Genomic DNA, 13,454 nt, shown 5'->3' with positions numbered 1-13,454 from the left:
GGTTCTTTTATCAAGTGTTTTTAAATGAATTAAACTAGATTGACTCTAGCCTAATTGTCATTGGTCAACCTCTATAGCCATCCAATAGGATTTAAGTGCACCTTTGTGGGCAATTGGCTAAGGGAGCTGACATGTGTCTACTATGCCCTTTGTGTAAAGGGGTTTGCATGAGTGTGTGTGTGTGTGTGTGTGTGTGTGTTTCTCTCTCATCCCCTACTAAAAGGGCTCCCTCCCTCCTATGTAGGAGCTTGCAAAGACTTTTTGGCACACTCACAAAGCATCCAATTCCTCTAAGCTTGACAATTTGGACTTACCTTTGAATTTTGGAACCTTAGCATTTTGGAAGTCTTAATGGGCTGAACCCTAAGGTCTTTGGAGCCCGTTGTTGCACATTGCTCTTTTGCAGATGGCCCCCCCTTTGGATCCCTATTTTCCCTCCTTTGGATTCTTACTGTGGCCAGTCTGCCAGCTTAACCAATATTCTAGCCTTTTCTCCCCTGGCACTTGAAGGGGATCGGGGAGCACCACAGACGGAGAGTGAGAGAGAGAAGGAGACACACGACACACAGATATGGGTGGGGAGACTCAAAGAGTGAGCAGCCCCCTATACACTTATGCTATGTATAAGGTATACAAGTCAGTGGGCGCCCAGACTCTGGGCGGCCGGGCAAGGCACATGCGCCTATACCCCAACAACCTCCCACTTAAAGGCGACTGTGCCTTTAAGCAAGGGAACCTAGTCTAAAGACTACAAAAGGTGACAGAAAACCGCTCTCAACCGATGCCCACTGGCTGGCTGTGATCGTGTGCATCCGGCTGTCCTGCTCCTGTGTAAGTCCATACACCACCAGACATACCGCACACGTACTACAAGTATGTACGCAATACCTACATATCTCCCTCGTGCACTATGCCATCATCAGTCAACAAATGACTGAAAATCCCAACTGCAAATGCTCCCACTGCAGCTACGATATCCGGTCTCAGGATCAACATCTCATACATGAGACCACCGAATGCCGATGCAATGCTAGCGGGCCCTTCTAGCTCTACGGAGCATGCATCAACATATATATCCCTGGCAATAGGCATCTCTACTGACAAGGCGTGTCAGCCACATGCATCTCCTGACTGTCCGCAAAAGACGCATCAACCTGTCGTGCAACCTCAGAGCAAACCAGCTGCTCTAGGTGTCTGCTGGAAGACATATCCTGCACAACTATATCCCCATGCTCACTTTCGAGCATAGAAAGGAATGATTGCATAATCGCTGACGTCTCAGCCTCCTGTGCAATCATCCACTGCAAACATGAACACTCAATCTGCTGTGACTCACTAGAGCTCTCATGCTCTAACTCCGTATGCATAGACTCTTGCACAACGTCCTCCTATCGTGACTCACTAGAGCAAGACCGCTCTACCTGTCTATCCTGCATAGAAGTATCTCGCACAACTGACTCTCTGCTTTGCTCAGTCACTAGCAAAGCATGCATGTCTGACTCTGTCACCTCTCTGTGTGACTGCTCAAGTTGTGCCCCAACTGTGTGCACAACGAGCTCACTACTCTGCACTCCATGCAAAGTACCTTGCAACCCATGAGCAAAAGAGACTCGCCTGGTCTCTCGCTCTCTACCTGGCTGCGTGATCACAGAGACAACACCGTCTCTCTCGTGATCCACATGCAATGGGTAACCTGTACCACTCCTGGCACCTCTCGCAATCACTAGCGAACCCAAATGCATCACAAAATCTCGCTCTCGTAGCGAAATGTGACATCCACAATCTCTAAGCTGACCAATCGAGATCAAACTCACTGTCAAATCTGGTACATAGCGCACATGTCGTAACAAGTAAGATGCACCACTCGGTAATGACAGTCTCACATCTCCTGCACCTGCTATCGCATGCACCGATCCATCGGTCAAACGTACACTACCAAACATCCCGCTAGAATAGCTACAAAACCATGCACGATGCGGCGTAACATGAAACATAGCATCTGCGTCTAGCAACCACTGCGAAGGGAGTGCACTATCCACATGTATAGCATCTCGTGCATAGCTCGAGGTAAAAGTGACATCCCTGTCACTAGTATACTCCAACACTACATGTGCCTCAACTGTCAAAGCAACTGAGTCCATGGCATCACTACATACATCTCTGAGACTGCCATGTCTCCTACGATGTCGCATACGACGAAAACAACGCCGTCTAACGTGTCCAGAATGACCACAATACCAACATGTCACCTGTCGGCGTGCTCGTGAATGTACATGTCTCACACGAGTCCGTGATGACTCAGATCTATCATACATATCATGTAATTTGCGCCAAAGTGCTCTCGAAGTAGTCATATACATAACAAGAGCATATACAGATTCCGCAAGGTGCAAAGAGAGCGTAGATAGTGCCATCTCCTCTAGCTCCTGCCACTGATCGTCAGACATGTTTGAAGGTCTACTTGCATCACCACTCAATGGTCGATGCAACCCTCGCTGTGTCAATGCATCAAGCATACACTCTCTCCATGCTGCAAAGTCTGACCCATCAAACACGCGCATCTGTGAGAGGTCACAATCTGATCGATCACCTGTCTCTGCCATGAGCACAAGTAGCAAGCTACATAGCAAAACCACCTCACCAACAACACCTGGAAACTGTCTACCAATATGGCTAGAAACACAATGTAAAACCTGTGAGACACACTCCAAAATAGAGCTCCCGCAATGTCAACCAAATCAGCCCTAAACTGGCTCGAATCGCATCAACAAAAGTCAGCAAATATGGCTCAAAACCCGATGCAAAGTTGCACCAATAACCGTGCAAAACCTTGCACAAAATCACAAGTCAATATGACTCAATCGCGCATAAATATCTGACAAAATTTTGGCAGAGTCTCCTTTGTAACTGGAGCAAAATCTCAACAGTAAACCTCAAAGAGACAATAATATATGCCACAATGGCCAATCTGGGAATAAACTCGATCGGAATCACCTCACAAAGTCATACATATGAGCATACCGGCTCTTGTCGGAGTACCACTCAACGGCACCTCAAATGACATACATGTGAGTGATGATTGCTGCCAAAATACCTTTCAATCGATGACCAAATGTCTGCCAGATAACTATAGCAACATTTCGCAAAACCTTGCAAGATCTGTCGCTACGCGCAATACAAAATACGGCACACAAGGGCATACACAAGTGACTCCAAACTCCAACCAAATGATGACTAAAAATCACATGTCAAAGTGGGAGTAAACTCAACCACTAAACTGTCAAAGAGCAACCTACGGATACGTAGAAGCTATGGCGAAAACCTGGATAAAATCCAACAGATTTCCTCTATAAATTGAGCCAAATCTCAAATAATCTCAGCCACAAACAAATACACAAATCCATATATGGCATACATAAACCGCCAAGACCATGGCAACATAGCTCACTCTCGCATGAGTGGATCTCTGGACAAATGTATATCTAAAAACCTGTGTACACCTATGAATTTGCTGGTTGCTGCAGAAAATACTCCATGTGTGTGAGATATACCAAAAACAGTGTTTTTGGGACCCGAAAGTGCACAAATAAACCTGTTGCTGTACCTGCTATAATTCAAAGCATAATTTCAGCAAATAGACATCACCATCGCGTCTGGAGCGTGCCAAAACCCTGACCTAGACTCCTGGATCATGTAGATCTGACTCTGTATGACGGAGCTACGCAAAAAACTGTGTTTTAGAGCCCGAAAATGGCAAAAACGAGCTGCACACAGTCTTGAACCTGCTCCTGCTCCACTCTGCGTGATGCAATGTCCTCTCAATGCAAGCTCCAACGCAAGAGCTCTGCCACAATAGCATCCAAGCACTCGAATGTCAAGCTCTCCTCCGTCGAGCACTTCTCTAACGAGCTCCACTGAGCTCAAAAGCTCCTCTCACCAAGGAAGCCGCAACCGCCTCCTCAACCAAGCTTGACCACACCAAGCTCCTAAGCTCCAAAGACAATGCTCCTCAAGCTAAAATCGCTCTCCGTGAAACTCCGCGATCGAACTCCACCGTCGAGAGCGAGCAAGCTATCGTCTCGAAGCTCTCAAAGCCGTCGTGCTCTCCGCGGTCACCAGAGCTCTGATACCAATTGAAGGGGATCGGGGAGCACCATAGACGGAGAGTGAGAGAGAGAAGGAGACACACGACACACAAATATGGGTGGGGAGACTCAAAGAGTGAGCAGCCCCCTATACACTTATGCTATGTATAAGGTATACAAGTCAGTGGGCGCCCAGACTTTGGGCGGCCGGGCAAGGCACAGGCGCCTATACCCCAACAACACTTCCCCATATTAAATGATCAGTTTAACATGAGAGAATCATTTAGGAGAATTAGATATTAGTTATTATGACATTACCTCTCTCTTGAAATCATAGTCGTCCTCGACTATGGCGTAGAGAAGATAAAGCCTATTCATTAGTCCTTTTTCTAGCGGGTAGAGGATCCCTATCTTACCCTACGACATTGTTCCAGAATGGACGACTAATCCATCTGGCTCTTGAGAGCCTAAGCTGCCGCAAGCATGTGTGCGCATTAGTCCTATCAATATTCCATACTAGAGTGACAAGCTCTACTTGGTGTTTGGGAGACGTCGTCTCCGCAAACTTGATTCTAAGCATGCACACTACTTAACATTTGTGCACAAATAATAAAAAGAGAGTCTTATAAGACAAAAACTTTGTTCATTTTAAACATTTGTACATTTGCTTACTCTAGGGAAGCATTGTAAGCATTGACAAGGTTTAGATTATCCTTTAATTGTATGCCTTACATCCATCGAGCATCTTTAAAAGGATAATTCTTAAACTTAATAAGATACCATCGGATAATCTTACCGCCTCTTAATACCTTGTCTTCATGTCGGAGAATGGACTCGGACTGCAACACCTCTTCTTGGTCTTCAATCTCCGGGGGTCTTCAATAGTTGGTTCTTGAGGTGGCTCTCCTTTGTAAGGCTTTAGTAGGCTCACATGAAACGTATTGTCTATGAGCCAATGATTGGGCAACTTGAGTTGATAGGCCATGCATTGATTGGTTTAAGAATCTGGAAGGGACCATAATACCTTTTTGCTAACTTAGCATAGTACTTTTCGGTGTCCCGTAGGATTCTTGCCTGTGGTGTGCCTTAATCGAACCTTGGGAAATTTAAGCAAGACCCAATCATTTTATTTAAAGGTTTGGGCTCTTCTGTGCTTATCAGTAGCAGCCTTTTGCCTTTGTTGTGAGATAGATATATCATCTTTAATCTTTTGGAAATATTTTTGTAGGTCTCGGCTATACTCATCTGCAACGAAGATCTTCCCGTGTACCTTAAGTAGCAGGGGACTTTTTGATCTTCCCTCAATTACCTCAAAAGGTGCTTTTCCCGTGGAAGTATGTATAGTGTTATTGTAGGCATACTCCACTAAGGGTAAGTACTTCTCCCATTGGGACCTTTGATCTACTTCCATTACGTAGGCTTTTAGTAGATCAAGAATTGTTAGGTTAGCTATTTCACTTTGGCCATCCGTTTGTGGGTGATAGGCGGAAGAGAAGTTTAGCCTTGTCCCTAAATTCTCAAAGAGACCCTTCCAAAAATTACTAGTAATTCTAGGATCTCTATCCGACAGTATGGACATTGGCAGACCATGGTACTTGAAAATTTGTGATATGAAGAGGGTTGCCATTTGATGGGCTTTGATAGTCTTTTTGATAGGTATAAAATGATCTTGTTTGCTGAACCTGTCTACTATCGTCCATATTCTCGTATTCTCATGGATAGAATTAGGCAATCCAAAGATAAAATCCATGGATATGCTCTCTCATGGTGAATTAGGTATTGGCAAAGGTTGAAGCAATCCATGTTGCTTCCCTCTATCAAACTTTGTCTTTCGGCATACCACACATTTAGAAAAATACTCTCGTATGTTTGCTTTCATTGTAGGCCAATAGAAATATGTTTCAATCACTTTTAGGGTAGAATGAATCCCTCTATGCCCCGCATAAGGAGGAGCATGAGATTCATACATTACTTTCTCACGTAGTGAGTTAGTAACACATAGTCTATTGCCATAGAGAAGATAGCCATCTTGTAAAGTAAATGGTTCCTGTTTCTTCCCTAATGCAAGGGCTGAAATCACATCTCTAAAATCGAGATGAATAGCATACTCATCTATCATAGAAGATAGATCATAATGAGTTGCTATGGAAACCGCATTCACTCTCGGCTGTCTTGAGAGTGCAACGGCTACTTGATTATGCTTGCCAGCAATGTGAGCAATATGAAAATGAAATTGAGAAAGGAAATTTGCTCACCTCATTTGTTTGTTGAAGAGCTTGGTCTTCATCATGAAGTACTTAAGGCTTTGGTGATCCGTCCGCAGAATGAAAGGAGTCCCCCATAAATAGTGCTTCCATGAGTCTAAGGCATGTAGAACTGCGAGGAGTTCCTTTTCATTTATGCTTAGAGCTTGCTAAACAGGGTCGAGCCTTCGACTTTCATATGCTATGGCGTGCCCTTCTTGAAGCAAAACAGATCCAAGGCAATCACCACAAGCGTCACATTGGACCTCAAATGCCTTTGAGAGATACGGCAATGTAAGCACAGGTTGAGAGATAAGCTTTTCTTTAAGCTTTTTGAAAGCATTGGTCTCCTTGGCAGACCATGTATACCTAACGTTTTTCTTTGTTAGGTCATGTAATGGTCCCGCGATTTGTGAGAACTTTTGTATGAAGCGTCTATAGTATGCACACATACCTAAAAAGCTTCTTAATTCATGAAGATTCCTTGGATTAGGCCATCCTTTTATTACTTCCAACTTTGATGGATCCATTTGGATGCCATCTTGAGAGATAATGTGACCTAATACTGAATCTCTTGCAAGAAAAATTCACTTTTCTTTTGATTAACATAAACTTTATTCTCTCTTAAGACTTGAAATATTACCTGGAGGTGTTACTTGTGTTCGTCTAGTGGATTAGAGTAGATGATAATATCATCAAAGAATACTCTAGTAAAGGTTCAATGAGGCCTGGATAGATTCTCCATTAAGCGGTTGAATGTGGCTGGTGCATTGATCAAGCCAAAAGGCATGAAAATGTATTTGTAAAGACCAAAGGTAGTGCAAAATGCGGTCTTTACAATGTCTTGATCAACTATCCTTATTTGATGGTAGCCATTTTTTAGGTCAATTCTACTAAAGTAGGTTGACCCTTGTAGCTTATCAAATAGGTATTCTATCCGTGGAACGGGCAACCTATTCTTGATAATGATCCTATTTAGTGCTCTATAGTCGACACACATACGATATGTGCCGTCTTTCTTTTGCACCAGTAATACATGTGAACAAAATGGAGATGAGCTAGGCCTAACCATGCCCTTCTCAACTAACTCATGCACTTGCCGCATAATCTCCTCTTGTTGAGCTTGAGAAACTCTATAAGGAGGTTTATATTAGGCGGTGAACTTCTTGGGGAAGTTCGATTGCATGGTCATCATTGCCTCGTTTAGGAGGTAGTTCACAAGGGATGTCATCAATAAAAACATCTTGAAACCCCTTGAGAGAATTGGATAAATCTAATTCCTTGTGATTATTTATATTTTCTTTGGCTAAAGCATTAGGTTCATTTTGAGATTTTTTAACAAAAATCATGTACAAAAAAATAGAGCTCTTAATTGACTTATTGAAAGCTTGCGCATGTACAATAGGTATGATGTTACCCATCTCCTTAGCGTCTATGTACATATCTTTTTACCTGAACCTAAAGTAGATTTTCCTTTCAATGAATTTAACATTGGCAGCCATGTGATCAAACCATGGTGCCCCTAGGATTACATCCTTGTGCTTGAGAGGAGAGATAAAGAAGTCCTCTTTGTCCACATAGCTTTGGACATGGAGCCGCAATTTCCCGATTAAGGGAGTGACTGAAGCTTCTTGCCCCTTGAAAGCACCATTTGCGGGTAGGACATCTCCCATCTCATAGGCTTGGATGCCTAGTTTGGTGGCCAGCTCTGTGGCTATGAAATTGTGAGTAGAACCAGGGTCAAAGAGAATAAAAGCATCATATTCTCTTACCTTTCGCAAGCATGGCATAGAGGAGATCCTTTGTGGTGAGCGTCCTCTTCTTGGATTCAACCAAGGTAGCTCTAGGATGCTCATGGAGGGTGTTCTTTTGGAGGTAAGCGCTGTATACATGCCCTTGCTCGCTGCATTTGAAACAACGGTTATCCTTGTGATAACGCTCAAGCTCTTCAAGAGAGAGTTTGTTTTTACCTTTGTAAACTCCCTTCTCCTTAGCTTTGTTGTTATTGGAATTTCCCTTAGGAGACTTTTGGAAATTGTCCTTCCCCTTAGGCTCATTGGAACCCTTGTTTTCTGTGGGCTTAAGATTTCTCTTAGCCCCTGTTTAGAAATTGATTTGTGAAGCCACCATAGTATGGTGTATGACCGCTGATATGGTGTGGCCTTTGGGAGTTGACGTACTCCACCATATCTTCAGTTAAGCCCGCACAAAATTGTTGTTTTTGCTCTCCAAAATCCATTTTTTTTGAAGACAGTGGCTTTGAGATGCAAGTCCCAAAACTTGTCTACATAATTTATGAATGGATTTGTAGGGAAGAGCTTCAAGCTTCGCCATTCGGTGAGTACTTTGTTTTTGGCATCGGTGGCCAAAAACTGCTTCATAATGGAAACTCTTAAAGCTTTCCATGTTCATGGAGCTTCACAGTTTGCCCATAGGCTAGACCACCATTGCCTGGCGGACTTTTGAAAGTGCATAGCTACATGCCATAGCTTAGAGGACTCCGTGAAGCCCTCATCTCCAAATGCCGCATTGAATTGTTGGATGAAAGCCAAGACTTTGTTTGTAGCACCAAAGGTGCCATCGTAGGTAAGGAAAGAGATGCTCTTTCCTCCCTCTTTGAACTTCTTGAGCTTGGATGACCTCTTCCATGCAGCATAGGATTTCCTATGGCCTCTTCTTTTTGATGGTTCAAAAGTTGCACCATCGTTTTCTTCAGAAGATGAAGAATTTGAGGAAGATGGAGAAGAGGGTGACCTCTTTCTCGCCTTTTTCTTGCCTTGTTCCTCCTTGTTCTGCACCATCACTTTCTTCATAAGAGGAAGAGGATGAAGAAGATGGAGAAGAGGGTGACCTCTTTCTCGCCTTTTTCTTCTCTTGTTTTCTGTCATCCCTCTTTGAGTTATGATGTGGAGAAGTGTGCAATGGTATTCTCCGTTTAAGAGGTGATGGAGAGCGTTTTGCCCGCCGTCTTCGTGGAGCCATCTCCCCCGAGGTGGGAGGAGACTCACTTCTTTCTCGTTCTTTTGGTGGGGGCTCTTGAGTTCTCCTTTGGGATGGAGATGCATCATCAACAAGTAAATTTTTGAGCCCTTCGTATGGATCCTCTTCTTCTTCCCGAATCGGAGAGAGGCCTCTTTTGGAAGTCTCGCAAGGAGGCTTCCTAGGTACTCTCTCGTCATGGTGGGGAGTATGGAGAATCCCATGAGCACGAAGCTGCCGTTGCACTTCACTTTGGAGGGAAGGATTGTCCATGGCTTGTTAAAGCCTAGAAACAAGGTAGTTAACAAGCATAGGGGCATCATTAGTAGCCTGCTCATTAGCAAAATCAAAGGTATCAATATTAATTTCACTCTCTTTACTATTGTCAGCCGTTCTAACATTTTTTAGGTGTAATATTTTCAGGTGTACTTTGGCACTTCAAGCCCTAGTTGCTGCTCCTCTTTACCCCTTTAGAAAAGCACTCAAGCTATTGTACCCGTGGCTCGAATATCATTAATTGCAAGGAATAGAAGAGAGGGTCTTTCAACACCAAAACAGTATCGGCTCCTATGTCAAGCGTCTAATAGCTCAATAGTGGTTAAGCCGTAGGAAAGCCCCGTAGGACTCGATTATTAAGACCATAGCTCTCGACGGTGATGCTTCGTTATCTGCACGAAGGCAGGCGCATTGCAAGGCTGGAAAATCCCTATTCTACTTACTCAATTGCAATTAATAATACCAACCATTTATAGCTAGCTTGAGGACCTCCCTTCTTGATCAAGAAAAGAGATACCTTGTGCTCTGATACCAATGTAACATTTAGTGGCCTAGTAACTTGTGTGTAGTGGAAAATAACATGAACATAGTGAGCATTTCATTAGAATAGATTCCTAATGAGCATAGCAAGAGTGCTTGGATAGAGAGAGAAACAAAAAGCATAACACCTAGCTAGATAGGCATGAACAATACTTCAAAAGAAGGAGAAATTAAGCTATTGACAACAGTTGAGGACCGGATTTACATGGAGCCAGTCCCCCCTCCAAAAGGCTTTGTAATATAGGTTTCCTCCATCAAGGGAGACATTTTACAATACAATTCTTTGTGTTCCTTCAATAACTAGCTAGTGCAATGAAGATGGAAGCTTCAAGCACTAAGCAAACACTTATAAAACACAACATCAATTCCCTCATGGTCTCAGACCCAAGACCTCACACACCTTCGAAGATGGTGAGAGCTAGCGGGGTGTCAGAGTAGATTGAGAGGAAGAAGGAGTAGTCTTATAAGAAAGAAGTATATCTCCTCACATAATCACTCAAAATAGCTTAGCATAGCTTAGTAATTAGCATGGTAGAGGGGATGAGCATGCATTGATGCTTGGCTCTTGGTTGGTGTTGGGGGTCCCATTGTTGCAATAGCTCCAATGACCAACAAAATTATCAATACGGAGGGATGAGCTACCCGGCTAGGGCATGGAAACAGTTAGTGAGCTAATTATGGCAACACAAATTTAACTCTATGAGGTGAGCTTCTCGGCCTATGGAGGAGCTAAGCCACAATGAAGGGCAATCTCCACATCCACTTCTCTTCACCCCTAATCAACCCAATCACACATACTAACGATTGCAAGACGCACACAACACTAATCCTATCATGCAACACACTAATCGCAAGCACACACACATAGATCTATTGAGCACCATGCTCCAATCAAACCTACATGCACACACAAGAAAAAGAGGGGAATCACACATGATTTGAGAGGGATTAACCACTAATTAGTTATGATCTAGCTAATCTAAGCACTATAGGCAATCATAAGAAGCATGAGAGAGGCATACTGAAAGAGAATGAATCATTGATTAGTGCTAATCAAGTCTCATGAGCAAGGAGAAGCTCAAGGACTCCATACCCACACACCTCAAGAGCTCTCACCAAAGAGTGCTCTCAATAAATGAGCTTGAGAACCCTATTTTCTTTTACACACTGCATTATATACCTAGGGTAAAAATACGTAATGTCTGGGTGCCCAAGGCCTTTAGGGCTCCACCACTTACTGAATCTGCAACTTAGGCACACTAACTGACCTGTTCTTTACAACTTGGAACTCCCATTGAGCCCGTAACACATTACAAATATTACAATGGCTTGAAATAAATCGGGAATTTACAATACGTGACCATTTTGGGAAAACATGAAAAATGTGTAACTCCAATCTTTACTGCTTCTTCACTTTGATCTTCGATGTGCATTCATACATCTTCGGTCTTTAGCAACTCTTGTTATTTGGCATTGACTCAGTTAACATTCCCCCCTTCCAATTTTAGTGCCCGTCCTCGGGCACTATTGAAAAGTGTCCATGGAGGCTGTGGAGGGTTTTTGATTTGTTGTTGATGGCCTGGTCATCTTCATTTGTCATTGGATTTGTTGTTGAGGTTCAATTTGCTGCCGCATCTTGATTGGTCCGAATAGTCTGATGTGAGAGATGATGTTGCATTTGTCCGTTGTAATAGCATAATGATGAGACTGATGTTGATTTATGAAAAGTATGTACAAGGGAAGTAGAATGATGAGGTTCTAAATTAGGGTCTAATACCTGGATGACCAAAGGGAAAAACCCAGTGGCAAAAAAGTGCCTTTGGGATATATGCATTATTGGAGTATTTATTAGCATTGAAAATATTAATAAAGTACTCAAGGGATTCTTTGTTGATAGATATAGAATTTAAAAAGGAAGCAAATATGAGAGTGTAGCATGATGGAACATTGGTTTGCTTGTTGTAGTCCACTCAAGGTGCATAGGTGGAAGCAAAAAAGAGTGTCTAATGCATATGTCCAATGATGGGACATCCTATTTATGCATACACAGAAATGCATGGAAAACAATATACTGAGCAAGAAAGATTTTGAGGGGTTCTTCAGAAAGATGGTGTAGCTATAAAAGCATATGACATGGCTTTGCAAGCTGGCACCCCTTTAAGAATGGTTTTCATTGACGAGGATACGTGCTCTCATCTTACTTTGCACTGTGCGTGAGTGTTGGACTCTATGACACTCTACCAATTGTAAGTTAATAGACTTCGACTCTTATGCTAATCTCATCCAGCATGATCAACATGACATAGATATGCTCAACTCTTCCAGCTTGAGCGTAAGCCTAATAACTACGACTCTTAGCATAGAGTTTAATATGACTTGAAGCTTTGGGACTAATGCTTTGCTCATTTCATGGATCAACAACCCAACCTTGACTATGGCCAAGAGTGTTTTTTGTACCCTAACGATTTGAAATTTTTACATTCTTGTGCTTACTACAAACATTTTTTCTGGTAAAAGTAATCTTGAATCCTCAAAAAGAGGATTAGTGAAGGACCAAGTTGGCATTGAAGGTTTCTTTTTCCATACCTGTTTTATCATCTTTGAATCTGTATTCTCGTTTTGGTTGGGTGTCCTTCTTTGATTGTGAAGACTCCATTATTTGTTTGATTCTCCAAGTAGGCCTGTTGATAGGAGTCTTTGATGTTTTTGTGTGCCTCTGTTCACTGTCGGCGTTTGGATTTTGACTAGGAGCATTGGAAGACTTAGGAATCCAAATCTCTTGATGACCTTTGTATTTCCTTTGTTGACTTTGCTTCGCTCTAGGTCTTGTTGAGCTCTTGAGGTCTTTATGCAAGTCTAGTGTAGTTGCAGTTGGCTTGTGGTCGACTGGTAGCCAAATCTTTCTATACCATGTGTAAAATCCTTGTCCAAGAGGAACATTCTTTGAGATCCGTCTTTGTTCTGTATCTTCTTGAGAGTTGTGGTTGACTTTAACATCTTTCAATGTTGTTCCATTGTATACCTGCTTCTTAGGTATCCTAGAATATTGTCGAAGTTGATACCTTGTGGACCTTCTTTCTTGGGAGGGTCTTGATGTTACTTCATATGCCCTTAATTGAGGTTTTGATACCCATATCTATCTGTTACCTTCATAGTACTCCTGTTCTTTTAAGCTCCATTGTGATGCTATCCATCCCATGTGTTTGTCTTTATGTGTTGATTTCCCATCCTTAATCCAAGCTAGATCGATGACTTTGACTAAACTTCTCGGAACAAACACTTTCTTTACCTTCCTTTGATTTCTTGAGTACTTTGGCTGAAATATCTTTGC

The sequence above is a fragment of the Adiantum capillus-veneris genome, chromosome 23, assembly GCF_014529385.1.
Source record: "Adiantum capillus-veneris isolate H3 chromosome 23, ASM1452938v2, whole genome shotgun sequence".
Lineage (NCBI taxonomy): Eukaryota > Viridiplantae > Streptophyta > Polypodiopsida > Polypodiales > Pteridaceae > Adiantum > Adiantum capillus-veneris.
This window is presented reverse-complemented; position numbering follows the sequence as displayed.